Source organism: Hemitrygon akajei, chromosome 18 (genome assembly GCF_048418815.1).
Source record: "Hemitrygon akajei chromosome 18, sHemAka1.3, whole genome shotgun sequence".
Classification (NCBI taxonomy): Eukaryota; Metazoa; Chordata; class Chondrichthyes; order Myliobatiformes; family Dasyatidae; genus Hemitrygon; species Hemitrygon akajei.
Window position 1 is genome coordinate 176,031 of NC_133141.1, and position 18,083 is coordinate 194,113.

The 18,083-nt window shown below is 41.1% G+C and overlaps 1 protein-coding gene across 5 annotated transcripts in view; it reads left to right on the top strand.

The window, feature by feature from the left end:
- The window catches only part of adam11 (ADAM metallopeptidase domain 11), a 376,715-nt gene that overhangs the window by 78,352 nt on the left and 280,280 nt on the right, over positions 1–18,083 (top strand). The gene's annotated exons all lie outside the window — the stretch shown is intronic.

Genomic DNA, 18,083 nt, shown 5'->3' on the forward strand with positions numbered 1-18,083 from the left:
CAAGTGTGAGGTTTTACACTTTGGTACGACCAAACAGAATAGTCTTACATAGTGAACGGTAGGGCACTGAGGAGTGTGATAGAACAAAGGGATCTGGGAACACAGGTCCAGAATTCATTAAAAGTCACAGTTTAGTATGTTTGTAAAGAAAGCTTTTGACACATTGGCCTTCATAAATCAAAGTACTGAGTACAGGAGATGGGATGTCACGTTGAAGTTGTATATGATATTGGTGAGGGCTCATTTGGATTATTATGTGTGGTTTTGGTCACCTACCTATAGGAAAGATGTAAACAAGGTTGAAAGAGTACAGAGAAAATTTACAAGGATCTGGATCTGGGTCTGGAGGACCTGAGTTATAAGGAAAGATTGAATAGGTTAGGACTGTGTTCTTTAGAATGTAGAAGATTGAGAGGAAATTTGATAGAAGTTATAGATAGGCTAAGTGCAAGCAGGCTTTTTCCATTGAGGTTGTGTGGGGCTGCAAATAGAGGTTAAGGGTGAAAGGTGAAACGGTTAAAGGGAACATGAGGGGAAAGTTCTTCACTCAGAGAGTGATGAAAATGTGGAATGAGCTGCCAGCACAAGTGGTGCATGCAAGCACGATTTCCACACTTAAGAGAAGTTTAGATAGGTACATGGATTGTAGGGATATGGAGGCCTATGGTCCTGGTGCAGGATGATAAGAGTAAGCACCTTAGCAGTTGAAAAGGCTCAGCATGGACCAGATGGGCCAAAATGCCTGCTGTATTTATCTATGACTCTTAAGTACAAGAATTCTACACATAGAATAATAAAAGCAGTAGACTGACAATGTTCTAATGCTCGTGAACCAGATCCCCAGCTATGGGTAAGTAACAACACTGCTTTGTGGGCAGCCATGGGGGAGATGACATCTACAGGGGTAACTCTAGATAGAAAATCTGGACTGAAGCCTGTAAGGTGGGTAGACGTCACTGAACATCTTTCTGGCAGCCCCTGAAGCCAAGCTGGTGCTAAACATATTGCTTCACTTCCCTTGGATTAGACGGACGAGGCTGAGAGAGGTATCTTGATGACTGGGCATCCCAAGATCTCCATACCTTCCACCCAGACTTGTGCCCTGGAGAGTTCACTCCAGTGCTGTTATTTTCCATTGTCCTGTGAGACAGATGGATGCCAGCATAAAACCATAAGACATAGGAGTAGAATTAGGCCATTCAGCCCATTGAGTTTGCTCTGCCATCCCATCATGGCTGATCACAGATCCCACTCAACCCCCACACACCTGCCTTCTCACCATATCCTTTGATGCCCTAACAGATCAAAGAATGAGCAACTTATGCCTTAAATATGCCCACTGACTAGGTTTCCACCACAGTCTGTGGCAAAGCATTCCACAGATTCAATAATCTCTGGCTAAAAAAAATTCCTCCTTACCTCTGTCATAAAGGTTCATTCCTCAATTTTGAGGCTGTGCCCTCTAGTTCTGGATACCTCCACCATAGGAAGCATCCTTTCCACATCCACCTATCTAGCACTTTCAACATTTGGTAGGTTTTAATGAGGTCCAGTGAGTACAGGCCCAAAGCTGCCAAAGGCTTCTCATATGTCAACCCCTTCATTCCTGGAATCATTCTTGTGAACCTCCTTTGGACTCTCTCCAATGACAACATAACCTTCCTGAGACAAGGGGCCCAAAACTGTTGACAATACTCCAAGTGTGGTCTGACTAGTGTCTTAAAAAGGCTCAGCATTATCTCCTTGTTTTTATATTCTATTCCCCTTGAAATAAATGCCATCATTGCATTTGCCTTCTTTACCACAGACTCAACCTGTAAATTAACTTTCTGGGAGTCTTATATGAAGGCTCCTAAGTCCCTCTGCACCTCTGATGTTTGAACCTTCTCCCCCTTTAGATAATAGTCCACACTATTGTTCCTTTTACCAAAGTGTATTATCATACATTTCTTAACACTGTATTCCATCTGCCACTTTTTTGACCATTCTCCCAATTTGTCTAAATCCTGCTGTAATCACATTGCTTCCTCAGCACTACCTGCCCCTCCACCTAGCTTCGTATCATTCGCAAACTTTGCCACAAAGCCATCAATTCTATTATCCAAATCACTGACAAATTGTGTGAACAGTAGTGGTCTCAATACTGACCCCTGTGGAACACCACCAGCCCCTAGCAGCCAACCAGAAAAGACCACTTTTATTCCCACTCGCTGCCTCCTACCTGTCAGTCATTCCTGTATCCATGCCAGTATCTTTCCTGTAACACAACAGGATTTGATCTTGTTCAGCAGCCTCATGTGTGGCACCTTATCAAATGACTTCTGTAAATCCAAGTAAATGACATACACTGAATCTCCTTTGTCCACCCTGCTTGATACTTCCTTGAAGAACTCTAACAGATTTGTCAGGCAAGATTTCTATTTACAAATCCCATGCTGACTTTGACTTGTTTTATCATTAGTTTCCAAGTACCCCAAATTCTGTCACACCTGCCAATTCAAATGGTCTAATTCTGCTCCTATATCTTATGTTTTTGTGGTCTTTCAAATTTAAGGGTGATTTCTATCATATTGTTTTGAATGGTTTCATTTAGAAAATAGTCAAGACTTTCACTGCTTCCACCAGACTGCATGACCATACACTTCCAGACACAGTATTCCATCTGCTACTTCTTTGGTCATTCTCCTAATCTGTTTAAGTCCTTCTGTAGCCTCCTTACTTCCTTAAAACTACCTGCCTCTCCACCTATCTTCATAATGTCTGCAAACTTTGCAATAAAGCCATCAATTCTGTCATCCAAATCATTGACATATAACATTAATAGAATTAGTCCCAACACTGACCCCTATGGAATACTACTAGTCACCAGCAGCCAATCAGAAAAGGCTCCCTTTATTCCCACTCTTTGCTTCCTGCGAATCAGCCACTGCTTTATTCATGCTGGAATCTTTCCTGGAAAACCATGGGCTCGTTACTTGTAAAACAGCTTCATGTGTTGCACCTTGTCAAAGGCCTACTGAAAATCTAAGTACACAACATCAACCTGTTCTCCCTTGTTTATCCTGTTTGTCATTTCTTCAAAGAATTCCAACAGATTTGTCAGGCAAGATTTTCCCTTGAGGAAACCATGCTGACTACAGCCTATTTTATCATGTGCCTCCAAGTACCCTGAGACCTCATCCTTAACAATGGACTCCAACATCTTCCCAACCACTGAGGTCAGACTAACTGGCGTATAATTTCCTTTCTTATGCGTCTCTCCCTTCTTGAAGAGTGAAGTGACATTTGCAATTTTCCAGTCTTCCCGAACCATTCCAGAAACTAGTGATTCTAGAAAGATCATTACTAATGCCTGCACAATCACTTCAGCCACCTTTTTCAGAACAGTGGGGGGACACCATCTGGTTCAGTTGACTTATCTGCATTCAGATCTTTCATTTTTCCCAAACTTCATGATTCCTGACAACTGGAATTTCCAGCATACCGCTAGTGTCTTCCACAGTGAAGAATCATGCTAAGTGCTTATTCATTTCATAGAAACATAGAAAACCTACAGCACAATACAGGCCCTCCAACCCACAATGCTGTGCCGAACATGTACTTTCTTTAGAAATTACCTAGGGTTACCCATAGCCCTCTATTTTTCTAAACTCCATGTACCTATCCAGAAGTCTCTTAAAAGACCCTATCGTATCCACCTCCACCACTGTTGCTGGCAGCCCATTCACTCACTCACCACTCTCTGCGTAAAAAACTTACCCCTGACATCTCCTCTGTACCTAATTCCAAGCACATTAAAACTGTGCCCTCTCATGCTAGCCATTTTAGCCTAGGGAGAAAGCCTCTGAATATCCACACGATCAATGCCTCTCATCATCTTATACACCTCTATCAGGTCATCTCTCATCCTCTGTCGCTCCAAGGAGAAAAGGCTGAGTTCACTCTACCTATTCTCATAAGGCATGCTCCCCAATCCAGGCAACATCCTTGTAAATCTCCTCTGCACCCTTTCTATGGCTTCCACATCCTTCCTGTAGTGAGGTGACCAGAACTGAGCACAGTACTCCAAGTGGGGTCTGACCAGGGTCCCATATAGCTGTAACATTACCTCTCGGCTCTTGAACTCAATCCCACGGTTGATGAAGGCCAATGCACCGTATGCTTTCTTAACCACAGAGTCAACCTGCGCAGCTGCTTTGAGTGTCGAATGGACTCGGAACCCAGGACCCCTCTGATCCTCCACACTGCCAAGAGTCTTACCAATAATACTATACTAGACAACGGGGTGACCCATTGGGACACACTTTGAGAGAATCGAAATATCGCTGCCCTGCCCTTCTGCTCCGCATGGTGCCACTGCTGAGGCTGGCCACACGCATGCGTTGTGGTGTCACATCCCAATTTCCATGATGGTGGATGGGCTCTCGGGTGAAAGTGGGTCAATTGATTTTGGCGAATGAGCAATTTTATATGAATATATAACCCTGAACTTTGCCTGCATTCTGTAAGTTAGCACATTTTAAGTTGATTTAGCCAAATAAAGTGCCACTGTAATGCACTGTTTGCACTAATTGGAGGTCACAAACAGACAAACAGAGCATGAGAGTTTTAGTAGTATATAGATTCTGCCATCATACTTGACCTACCAAAATGAACCACCTCACACTTATCTGGGTTGAACTCCATCTGCCACTTCTCAGCCCAATTTTGCATCCTATCAATGTCCAGCTGTAGCCTCTGACAGCCCTCCACACTATCCACAACACCTCCAACCTGTGTGTCATCAGCAAATTTACTAACCCACTTCCACTTCCACTAATCCACTTCCTCATCCAAATCATTTATGAACATCGCGAAGAGAAAGGGTCCCAGAACAGATCCCTGAGGCACTCCACTGGTGACCAACCTCCATGCAGAGTATGACCTGTCTACAACCACTCTTTGCTTTCTGTGGACCAGCCAGTTCTGGATCCACAAAGCAATGTCCCCTTGGATCCCATGCCTCCTTACTTTCTCAATAAGCCTTGCATGGGGTACCTTATCAAATGCCTTGCTAAAATCCATATACACTACATCTACGGCTCTACCTTCATCATTGTGTTTAGTTACATCTTCAAAAAAATTCAATCAGACTCATAAGACACAACCTTCCTTTGACAAAGCCATGCTGATTATTCCTAATCATATTATGCCTCTCCAAATGTTCATAAATCCTGACTTTCAGGATCTTCTCCATCAACTTACCAACACTTGAAGTAAGACTCACTGGTCTATAATTTCCTGGGCTATCTCTACTCCCTTTCTTGAAAAATGCAACACCCGCAACCCTCCAATCCTCCAGAACCTCTCCCGTCCCCATTGATGATGCAAAGATCATCACCAGAGGCTCAGCAATCTCCTCCCTTGCCTCCCACAGTAGCCTGGGGTACATCTCGTCCAGTCCTGTTGACTTATCCAACTTGATGCTTTCCAAAAGCACCTGCACATCCTCTTTCTTAATATCTACATGCTCAAGCTTTTTATTCGGCTGTCAGTCATCTCTACAATCGCCAAGATCCTTTTCCGTAGTGAATACTGAAGCAAAATACTCATTAAGTTCCTCTGCTATCTCCTCCAGTTCCATACACACTTTTCCACTGTCACACTTCATTGGTCCTATTCTCTCACATCTTATCCTCTTGCTCTTCACATACTTGAAGAATGCCTTAGGGTTTTCCTTAATCCTGTCTGCCAAGACCTTCTCATGGCCCCTTCTGGCTCTCCTAATTTCATTCTTAAACTCCTTCCTGCCAGCCTTATAGTCTTCTAGATCTCTATCATTACCTTTTTTTTCAACTTTTTGTAAGCTCTTCTTTTCTTCTTGACTAGATTTACAACAGCCTTTGGACAGCATGGTTCTTGTACCCTACCATCCTTTCCTTGTCTCATTGGAACGTACCTATGCAGAACTCCATGCAAATATCCCCTGAACATTTGCCACATTTCTTCCGTACATTTCCCTGAAAATATCTGTTCCCAATTTATGCTTCCAAGTTCCTACCTGATAGCCTCATATTTCCCCTTACTCCAATTAAATACTTTCCTAACTTGTCTGTTCCTATCCCTCTCCAATGCTATGGTAAAGTGGTTAGAATTGTGATCACTATCTCCAAAATACTCTTCCACTGAGGGATCTGACACCTGACCAGGTTCATTTCCCAATACCAGATCAATTACAGCCTCTCCTCTTGCAGGCTTATCTACATATTGTGTCAAGAAACCTTCCTGAACACACCTAACAAACTCCACACCATCTAAAGCCCTCGCTCCAGGGACATGCCAATTGATATTTGGGAAATTAAAATCTCCTACCACAACAACCCTGTTAATATTACACCTTTCCAGAATCAGTCTCCCTATCTGCTTCTCAATGTCCCTGTTACTATTGGGTGGTCTATAAAAAACACCTTTCCTGTTCCTAACTTCCACCCACAGAGACTCCGTAGGCAACCCATCCATGATTTCCTCCTTTTCTGCAGCTGTGACACTATCTCTGATCAATAGTGCCACGCCCCCACCTCTTCTCACTGTTCCAACTGGCTGACATCCACGTGCTTACACAGTCATGCCCTGATCAAACCACTAAAGAAATAACCATCTCCTTTTAAACTCTTCTTGCTTTTAAACTCTTTTCGCTGTTCTAACTGGCTGATGTCCATGTGCTTTCTCCGCATCTCTGTTTTAAATGGACATCCCACTGTCTTGAGTTTGTGCACTCTTGACCTAGACGCTCCCACCATGGAAAACATCCTTTCCACATCTACTCTTTCTGGGCCTTCAAACATTCGAAAGGTTTCAATGAGCTCTCACCCTCATCTTTCTAAATTCCAGTGAGTACAGACCCAGAGCCATCAAACATTCCTCATATGATATCCCTTTCATTCCTGGAATCATCTGTTTGAACCTCCTCTGGACCCTCTCCAATGCCAGCCCATCTTTTCTAAGATGAGGAGCCCAAAACTGTTCACAATACTCAAGGTGAGACCTCACCAGTGACTTATAAATCCTCAGCATCACATCCCTGCTCTTTTATTTTACACCTCTTGAAATGAATGCTAACATTGCATTTTCTTTCCACACCACTGGCTCAACCTGCTAGTTAACCTTTAGGGTGTTGTGCACAAGGACTCCCAAGTCCCTTTGCAGCTCAGATTTTTTGATTTTCTCCCCGTTTAGAAAATAGTCAGCACATTTATTTCGACTACCAAAGTGCATGATCATGCATTTTCCAACATTATATTTCATTTGCAACTTTCTTGCCCATTCTCCTAATCTGTCTAAGTCCTTTTGCATCCTACCTGTTTCCTCAACACTACCTGCCCCTCCACCAATCTTTGTATCATCTGCAAACTTGGCAACAAAGCCATCTATTTCATCATCTAAATCATTTATATACAACACAAAAAAAAACCGGTCCTGACACCAACCCCTGCAGAACACAGCTATTCCCTGGAAGTCAACCAGAAAAGGATCCTTTTATTCCCACTCGCTGCCTCCTACCAATCAGCCAATGCTCTAACCATGTTAGTAACTTTCCTGTAATACCTTGGGCTCTTAACTTGGTAAGCAGCCTTGTGTGTGGCACCTTGTCAAAGGGCTTCTGAAAGTCGAAATATACAACACCCACTGCATCCTCTCTATCTATCCTGCTTGTAATCTACTGAAAAAAATCCAACAAGATTTGTCAGCCAAGATTGTCCATGATAGGACAGAGTCAGAAACCATGCTGACTTTGTCCTATCTTGACCAGTGTCACCAAGTACTCCATCATCTTATCCTTAACAATTGACTCTAACATCTTCCCAACCACTGAAGTCAGGCTAACTGGTCTATAATTTCCTTTCTGCTGCTTTCCTCCTTTCTTAAAGAGTGGAGTGATATTTGCAATTTTCCAGTCCTCTGGCACCATGCCAGAGTCTAATGATTTTTGAAAGATCATTTCTAATGCCACCACAATCTCTAACACTACATTTTTCAGAACCCTAGGGTGCAGTTCATCTGGTCTGGGTGACTTATGTACCTTCAGGTCTTTCAGCTTTTTGAGCACCTTCTCATAGTAACTGCACTCACTTCTCTTCCCTCACACACTACAACATCTGACGTACTGCTAGTGTCTTCCACAGTGAAGACTGATGGAAAATACTCATTTAGTTCATCTGCCATCTTCTTGTCCCCATTATTATTTCTCCTGCCTCATTTTCTAGCGATCCTATATCCACTCTCATCTCTCTTTTTTTTTGCATGCTTGAAAATTTTTTTACTATCCACTGTGATATTATTTGCTCGCTTACTTTCATATTTCATCTTTTCTCTTCTAATGATTTTTTAGTTGCTCTCTGAAAGTTTTCTAAAAACTTCCCAATCCTCTATCTTCCCGTTAATTTTTGCTTTGTTGTATGCACTTCCTTTTGTTTTTACATTAGCTTTGACTTCCCTTGTCAGCCATGGTTGTACTATTTTGCCATTTGAGTATTTCTTCATTTTTGGAATACACATGTCCTGCACCTTCCTCATTTTTCCCAGATATGCACACCATTGCTGCTCTGCTGATATCCCTGCCAGCAACTCCTTCCGATTTTCTTTGGCCAACTCCTCTCTCACACCACTGTAATTTCCCTTTACTCCACTGAAATATTGCTATGCCAAACTTTACTTCCTCCCTCTCAAATTTCAAGTTGAACTCAATCATATTGTGATCACTGCCTCCTAAGGGTTCTTTTACCTTAAGCTCCCTAATCGCCTCTGGTTCATTACATAACACCCAACCCAGTGTAGCTAATCCCCTAGTAGGCTCAGCGACAAACTGCACTTAAAAGCCATCTCTTAGGCATTCAACAAACTCACAATCTTGAGATCCATTTACAACCTGATTTTCCCAATTGACCTGCATGTTGAAATCTCCCATGACTATCATAACATTGCCTTTTTGACACACCTTTTCTATTTCCTGTTGTAATCTGTAGTCCACCTCCCAGCTATTGTTTGGAGGCCTGTATATGACTGCCATCAGTGTCCCTTTACCCTTGCAGTTTCTTAACTCAACCCAGAAGGAGTCAACATCTTCCGATCATATGTCACAACTTTCTAAAAACACAAAATGCTGGCAGAACTCAGCAGGCCAGACAGCATCTATGGGAGGAGGTAGTGATGACGTTTTGGGCCGAAACCAAGGGTTTCAGCCTGAAATGTCGTCGCTACCTCCACCCATAGATGCTGTCTGGCCTGCTGAGTTCTGCCAGCATTTTGTGTTTTTATTTATTTCCAGCATCTGTAGATTCACTCGTGTTGTCACAACTTTCTAATGATTTGATGCTGTTCTTTACTGGCGGAGCCACACCACCCCCTCTGCCTATCCCTCTGATACAATGTGTAACCTTGGACATCCAGCTCCCTTCAGCCATGATTCAGTGATGGCCACAACATCATATCTGACAATCTGTAATAGTACAACAAGATCATCCACCTTATTTCTTATACTCCATGAATTGAGATATAACACTTTGAGTACTGTATTTGCTAACCTTTTTGATTCTGCATCCCTAATGCACTGATAACTTACCGTGTTGGGTGCAATTGTGTCCCATCACCTCCCTGCCGTTCTTGACAGTCTGACTGTATGGTATCTTTATTTTTTTTTACCATCTGTCCTATCCTGAGTCCCATCACTCTGGTTCGCATTTCCCTGCCAAATTGGTTTAAACCCTCCCCAACAGCTCTAACAAACCTGCCCGCGAGGATGTTGATCCCCCTCGGGTCCAGGTGCAACCTGTCACTTTTCAACAGATCATACCTCCTCCAGAAGAGATCCCAATAATCCAAGAACCTGAAACCCTGACCCTAGCATCAGCTTCTCAGCCATACATTTATTTACCAAATCATCCTGATTCTACCCTCACTGGCATGTGGCACAGGCAGCAATCCAGAAGTTACTACCCGGGAGATCCTGCTTCTCAGCTTTCCACCTTATTCTCTTAATTCTCTTTTCAGGCCCTCTTTGCTTTTCCTTCCTATGTCATTGGTACCAATATGTACCAAGACATCTGGTTGCTTTCTCTCCCTCTCCAAAACGTTGTGGATGCGATCTGAGACGTCCCTGACCCTGGGACCTGGGAGGCAACATACCATCCGGGTGTCCCGTTCACGTCCACATAATCTCCTGTCTGTTCCCCTCACTATCAAGTCCCCTATCACTATCGCTCCCTTCTTCTCTCTCTTTCCCTTTCCCTTTTGCACCATGGATCCATGTTCAGTGCCTGTAACCCAGTTGCCGTGGCGTTCTCCCAGGAGGTTATCCCCCACAGCAGTATCCAAAATAATATTATTGACAGGAATGTCCACAGGGGTGCTCTGCACTAACCGCCTATTTCCATTTCCCCTGACAGTCACCCAGCTACTCACCTCCTGCAACTTTGGGGTGACTACCTCCCTGTAACTCTGATCAATTATCTCCTCACTCTCCGTACAAGCCCAAGGTCATCCAACTGCTGCTCCAGATCCCTAACACGGTCTTCAAGGAGCTGCAGCCGGATGCACTTCATGTAGATGTAGTTGCCCAGGAGACTCTGGGTCTCCCAGGACTCCAGCTTCCAGCAAGAAGAACACACAACCACCATTTACTAAACCAGGGACAGTAAGAGAAAAACAAAAACAGAAGCTTACCCAGAGCCAACACCCAGAGACAACACCTCGTCCGAGCTGAAGCCTCCTTTGAGCCAAAGCCTGATGCTTCTACTCTTGCCACTGGCCTACTCCCAGCATTGGCTGCCCCACTTGTCCCTCCTGTACTTTTATTTAGTTTGCAGTGCTCTGCTCCCACCGCTGATAGGGCCTCTGCAATGGCCAAATGCCCACAAAGCTCTCTTTTTAAACCAGCATTGCCAACCTGCGAGAGACCTCTTCGCAGTGCTCTGCTCCTGACGCTGATAGGACATCAGCAATGAGGAACGTTTGGCAGCTTTGGTCCTGTAACTCATTGGAATTTGTAAGAAATTGTGAGGATCTCTTTGAAACCTACTGAATGTTACAAGGTCTCTATAAGGCAGATGTGGAGAGGATGTTTCCTATGGTGGGGGTATCTAGAACTGGAGGGCACATGCTCAAAATTAAGGAGTGACCTTTTATAACAGAGATAAGGAGGATTATTTTAGGCAGAGATTATTGAATCTGTGGGATGCTGTCCTACAGACTGCAGTGGAGGACAAGTTCAAGGGTATATTTCGGGCAGAAGTCGGTCATTTCCTAATTGGTCAGGCCATCAAAGGATATGGTGAGAAGACAGGTGTATGGGGTTGAGTGGGATCCGGGATCAGCCATGATGGAATGGCGGAGCAGACTCGATGGGCTGAATGGCTTAATTCTGCTCCTATGTCTTATGAAAGTATACACAGCTCAAGACACTATTTACACCATCCTCAACTTTTTGATCCCTTACTTTGTCTAAGGTCTTAACATCTCTCTCCACTACCTCTCCATAATCTGTTCTAGCACTCTGGTTCACATCACCCTGTAACTCTTTCTTTCTTTCTTTTTCAATCTTTTTATTAGTATTAAAAATATTATGAACAAAATACAATTAAAATATTAATAAAGGGATTACAAACATACAAATTCCCATTACACATGAAGGAATACATAAGCAATGAATACAGTATAAATAAGTTTTCCCGAAACATAAACCATATAGTATATATATGAACAAGGTAAATCTAGATATTTCATAATCTATAATATAAAAAAAAAGAAAAAAAAATATGAAAAGTTAACTAACCTACTAATCTAATATCTAAGGGGGAAAAAAAGAAGCAAAGAAAGAAAAAAAAACTAAAAAAAAGAGAAAAAAAAGGGCTGTTTATAGTATCTCACAAGCATACATAAACATCAAAGTCGTCAACTCCGATCCTCTCAACATACATATGATTAAAGCTGAAAAAACCAATAAGCTTGGCACAGGGCCATTACATCATATGAAAATATTGAATAAATGGTCTCCATATCTTTTCAAATTTCATAGAAGTATCAAATACAGCACTTCTAATTTTTTCTAAATTTAGACATAACATAGTTTGAGAAAGCCAATGAAATACCGTGGGAGGATTAATTTCCTTCCAATTCAACAAAATAGATCTTCTAGCCATCAAAGTGAGAAAAGCAATCATTCGATAGGCAGAAGGAGATAAATGGAGTGAGTCCATCATCGGTAAACCAAAAATTGCGGTAATAGGATGGGGTTGTAAATCGATGTTCAGTACCGCCGAGATAATATCAAAAATATCTTTCCAGTATTTTTTCAAAAACGGACATGACCAAAACATATGAGTTAAAGACGCGATTTCTAATTGACATCTGTCACAAATAGGGTTTATATAAGAATAAAAATGAGCTAATTTATCCTTGGACATATGGGCCCTATGTACAACCTTAAATTGTATTAATGAATGTTTGGCACATATAGATGATGTATTAACTAATTGAAGAATTCTATCCCAATTCTCAATAGGAATAATAAGATTGAGCTCTCTTTCCCAATCATTTTTGGTCTTATCAAAGGGCACTGAACGTATCTTCATAATTATATTATAAAGTTTTGATATAAGCCCTTTTTGAAAAGGGTTTAATTCAAACAAACTCTCCAAAATATCTGAAGACACAAAATTTGGGAACGTAGGAAGTACCATACTTAAAAAATGCCTAACCTGTAAGTATCTAAAAAATGAAATCTAGGCAAATTATATTTATTAGATAATTGCTCAAAAGACATAAAACAGTTGTCCAAAAATAAGTCGGAAAATCTTAATAAACCCTTAGTTTTCCAAGCCAAAAAAGCTTGATCTATAATTGAGGGGTGGAAAAAACAATTAGATACAATAGGACTATTTAAAACGAATTGAGTCAACCCGAAAAATTTCCGAAATTTAACTATCGGGTTGTCAATTCGATTCGGCAATTTAGAAAGAGCAAAAGGGAGAGATGTCCCTAAAATAGAACCCAGAGCATAACCAGGTACCGATTTAGTTTCCAAACTCACCCAATGAGGGCCAAAAGGACCATCCCATTCTTTCAACCAACATATCAAATATCTAATATTAACTGCCCAATAATAAAATCTGAAATTGGGTAATGCCAACCCAACCCACCTTCCTTCTTTGTCTTCTGTAAGTATGTTTTACCTAACCTGGGATTTTTATTCTGCCATATATATGAGGAAATTTTTGAATCGACATTAGTAAAAAAGGATTTCGGAATAAAAATTGGTACCACTTGAAAAATATATAAAAATTTAGGTAAAATAACCATCTTAATAGCATTAATCCTACCTATCAGAGATAAAGATAATGGTGACCACTTAGTAAACAAGCCTTTAATCTGATCAATTAAAGGTAGAAAATTAAACCTAAATAATTCTTTATGGTTTTTTGTGATTTTAATCCCTAAGTAAGTAAAAGAGTCATTAACTAATTTAAAAGGTAAAATACCATAGTTTGGGACCTGTCTATTCAAAGGAAACAATTCACTCTTATTAAGATTTAACTTATACCCAGAAAACTCACTAAATTGAGCCAACAATGATAAGACTGCTGGAATAGATTTCTCAGGGTTAGAGATGAATAATAATAAATCATCTGCATACAAAGATACCTTATGAATATCTGTTCCACGATTAATACCCAAAATATCCTGTGATTCTCTGATGGCAATTGCCAAAGGTTCTAAAGCGATGTTAAATAGTAATGGACTAAGAGGACAACCTTGTCTAGTGCCCCGAAATAAATGAAAAAATGGAGATCTTTGATTATTAGTAAACACCGAGGCTACTGGAGTTTGATAAATCAGTTTAATCCAAGAAATAAAGGTCGGACTGAAGTTAAACTTCTCCAGCACATAAAATAAGTAAGGCCATTCAACTCTATCAAATGCTTTCTCCGCATCTAATGAAATAACACATTCTGAAGTGTTATGTGAAGGAGTATAAACAATATTCAGTAATCTCCTAACATTGAAAAAAGAATAGCGATTTTTAATAAAACCGGTTTGATCTTCCGAAATAATTTGGGGTAATACCTTCTCCAGCCTGGAAGCCAGTAACTTGGAAAAGATCTTAGAATCCACATTCAATAAAGATATTGGTCTATAAGATGCACAATCAGTAGGGTCTTTATCTTTCTTCAGTATTAAGGAAATGGAAGCTCTATAAAAAGATTGTGGCAAATTCCCCAATCTAATTGCTTCTTCAAAAACCTTGCATAGCCAAGGAGAGAGAGTAGCAGAAAAACATTTTAAAAATTCTACTGTATACCCATCTGGACCTGGTGCTTTCCCAGAATTCATTGAGGAAATAACCCCTTTAATTTCCGCATCCGTGAACGGAGTATCTGATACTGAAAGATCATCGGATGATAATTTTGGAAAATTCAATTTCCCGAGAAAATCACACATGGTATTATGATCCTGAGGGAATTCAGATTGATACAGGGAGGTATAAAAGTCTTGAAAAGACTTATTTATCTCATCATGGTTAACTGTCAAATCCCCGTTCTGCTGACGAACCTTAGTGATTTGACGTTTAACCCAAACATTCTTCAGCTGACTAGCTAACAGTTTTCCCGATTTATCACTATGTATATAGAAATCAGATCTGGTTTTCATTAATTGATTTTCAATTGGAGATGTAAGTAATAAACTATGTTCCATTTGAAGTTCAACCCTTTGTTTGTAAAGCTCCCTACTAGGAGTAGTCGAATATTTCTTGTCAATCTCTTTAATTTTATCAACCAATAAAAGAGTTTCCTTCTTAATGCGTTTTCTCAGACCAGCAGAGTAAGAGATAATCTGTCCACGTATATACGCTTTAAAGGTGTCCCAAAGTATTCCGCAAGAGATATCTTCCGTGGAATTATTTGAAAAGAAGAAATCGATCTGCTCCTTCATAAATTAAATAAAGTCCGGCTCTTGCAATAAGGTAGAGTCAAATCGCCATTGTCTAGCACTTAAAGCTGTATCCGTAAAATTAATAGAAAGTTTTAATGGAGCATGGTCAGAAATAGCTATAATATCATAATTACAACCAATTACCGATGGAATAAAACAAGAGTCAATAAAAAACTAATCAATTCTCGAATAGGAGTGATAAACATGTGAGAAAAAAGAAAACTCTTTGTCATTAGGATGACGAAATCTCCAAATATCAAAAACTCCATTATCAGTCAAAAAGGAGTTAATACAAGTGGCCGACTTATTGGGTACAGTCTGAGTAGATATAGATTTGTCCATCAAAGGATTTAGACAACAATTAAAGTCACCACCCATTATTAACTTATATTCATTTAAATTAGGTAAAGAAGTAAATAAGGACTTAAAAAAGTCAGGACAATCCACATTTGGAGCATAAACATTAACCATAGCAACCTTTTTATTACCGAGTAAACCCGTAATTAACAAAAATCTACCATTCGGATCCGAAAGGATATCATGTTGAACAAATGCAATAGAGGAGTCAATAAAAATTGAAACTCCCTTAACTTTGGCATTCGAATTCGAATGATACTGTTGACCCCGCCAAGACCTAAAAAAGCGATATTTGTCCTCCTTCCTCACATGAGTTTCTTGTACAAAAATGATATGAGCATTAAGCTGTAACTCTTACTTAAACCCTCTCACCTCCCCCCCAACCACCCCTGTGCAGCATTAACAAACCTTCCTGCTAAGATGCGAGTCTCTTTTCAGTTCAGGTGCAAACCGTCCATTCTGTATAGGTCCCACCTTCCCTGGAAGAGTGCCCAATGATCCAAAAATCTTATCCCTCCCTCCTCCCCCATCTTCTTAGCCACCTGTTAAATTGTATAATCTTCCTAGTTCTGGCCTCACTAGCACATGGCATGGATAGCAATCCTGAGATCACAACCCTGGTGGTCCTGCCCTTTAACTTAGCACCTAACTCCCTGAAATCCCTCTGCAGAACCTTATCACTCATCCTACCCCTGTCATTGGTACCCACATGGACCTCTATCTGTTCACCCTTCCACTAAAGAATGCTGAGGACTCAATCTGAGATGTCATGGACCCTGACACCCAGGAAGCAACGTATCATCCAGGAATCTCATTCTTGCCCACAGAATCTCCTGTCCATACCCCTAACTTATGAATTCCTTACCATCAAAGCATGCCTCTTCTCCACACTTCCTACATGAGTCACAGAGGCAGACTCAGTGCCCATGACCCAACCACTGTGACTTTCCTCTTGTAGGTCATCACCCGTTGACAGTATCCAAATTGATATGCCTGTTGTTGAGGGAGATGGCCACAGGGGTGCTCTGCACTGGCTCCTTAACCCCTTTCCCCTTCCTGACTGTCATGCTTTTTCTTGTGTTGTGAACCTTAGGTGTAACTACATCTCTATCTGTCCCATCTATCACCCCCTCAACCTCCTGAATTATCTGGAGTTCATCCAGTTCCAGCCCCAACTTCTTAACGTTGTTTATTAGAAGCTGCAGCTGGATGCACTTCTTGCAGGTGTAGTCATCAGGGACACTGGAGGTCTCTCTGCCTTCCAACATCTCATAAGATGAGCAGTCCACTATCCTGCCTGGTATCTCTACTGTTCCTAACTGAGCAAATATAAAGAAGGAAAAACACTAAGCTGTGGGAGAGAAAAAACTCTACCCTACTACTTTTTTTTTGCCTTCTCTCACTCAAGCCTCGGAAGAGCTAAAGCCTCAAGATAGAGGTGTATAAGATGATGAGAGGCATGGATCATGTGGATAGTCAAAGGCTCTTTCCCAGGGCTGAAATGTCTAGCATGAGAGCGCACAGTTTTAAGGTGCTTGGAAATAGGTACAGAGGAGATGTCAGGGGTAATTTCTTCACACAGAGAGTGGTGAGTGCATGGAATGGGCTGCCGGCAACGGTGGTGGAAGCAGATACAATAGGGTCTTTTAAGAGACTTTTGGATAGCCACATGGAGCTTAGAAAAATAGAGGGCTATGGGTAACCCTAGGTAATTTCTAAGGTAAGGACATGTTCAGCACTGCTTTGGGGCCTAAGGGCCTGTATTGTGCGTAGGCTTTCTATGTTTCTATTTCTATGTTTCAAAAACCCTACTCTGACCTCTCCAATGATGGCCGCTCGAACAATAGCCACTCCTCTTGCCCCTGCCTTGCCTCATCAATCTATCCCAAACGCTGATTGGCCACTACTCTGAGTACCAAACTGCCACAAGTCGCTGCCTTTTCTACAGAATCAGCAATGAGCTGCATTTTCTCAGATGGAAAATGTTCATATTATAAGTACATCATCAGAAAGGACTGAATATCTGTCATTGCACGTTATCAACATAATGAACAACCTGTTTCATTAGAGATAGGAACAAAATGTTGCGACAACACCCCTGCTCCAAGCACAATGATTATATCATTATCCAAGTGAGGGCCTAAAAAGATGTTTGAGACACCTATGACTGTTGGGCTAGCCACCACCTAAGGCATTCAATTAACGTCATCAACCTAGTCCAAAGACATCAGTCTTAAAGAGTCTTCAGAGGTTAATGTTGAAGGTCTCACAGACTCCTCACAAAGCAAATTCTTCTCAGACAATGCTTGCAGGAGCTATGAAGCTTAATCACAGTGAATGGTTATTTGCATCAAATTGATGAAATCTTTTTAAAGCAAGTGTAAAGATCATTTGGAGTCAGTGAAGAGGAATGGGTGCAATGTGTAAAATTGGATATCAATATCATGGGTCAGTTTCATTCCCTGTACCCCCACCTATCAACCTCCAACTTCCACTAGATAGACAATTTATATATTCTTTCTGTCTCTGCTAATTATTCAATCAGTGACTTAATGTGGAGATTAGGGAGAGTGTTTCAACTAAATATCACCAATCAGGCAACTTACAAACAGTCATAGTGTAGGTCTTTCTGTTGTGGAGAAAACTGAGAGTGATATTGAATTGTGCTGGTGCTTCATTATTTTGCAAACATTTCTACCTTTTAATCTATCCATCACTCCAATTTCTTTTTAGCTTAACATTCTAAATATTTCTGATCTGTG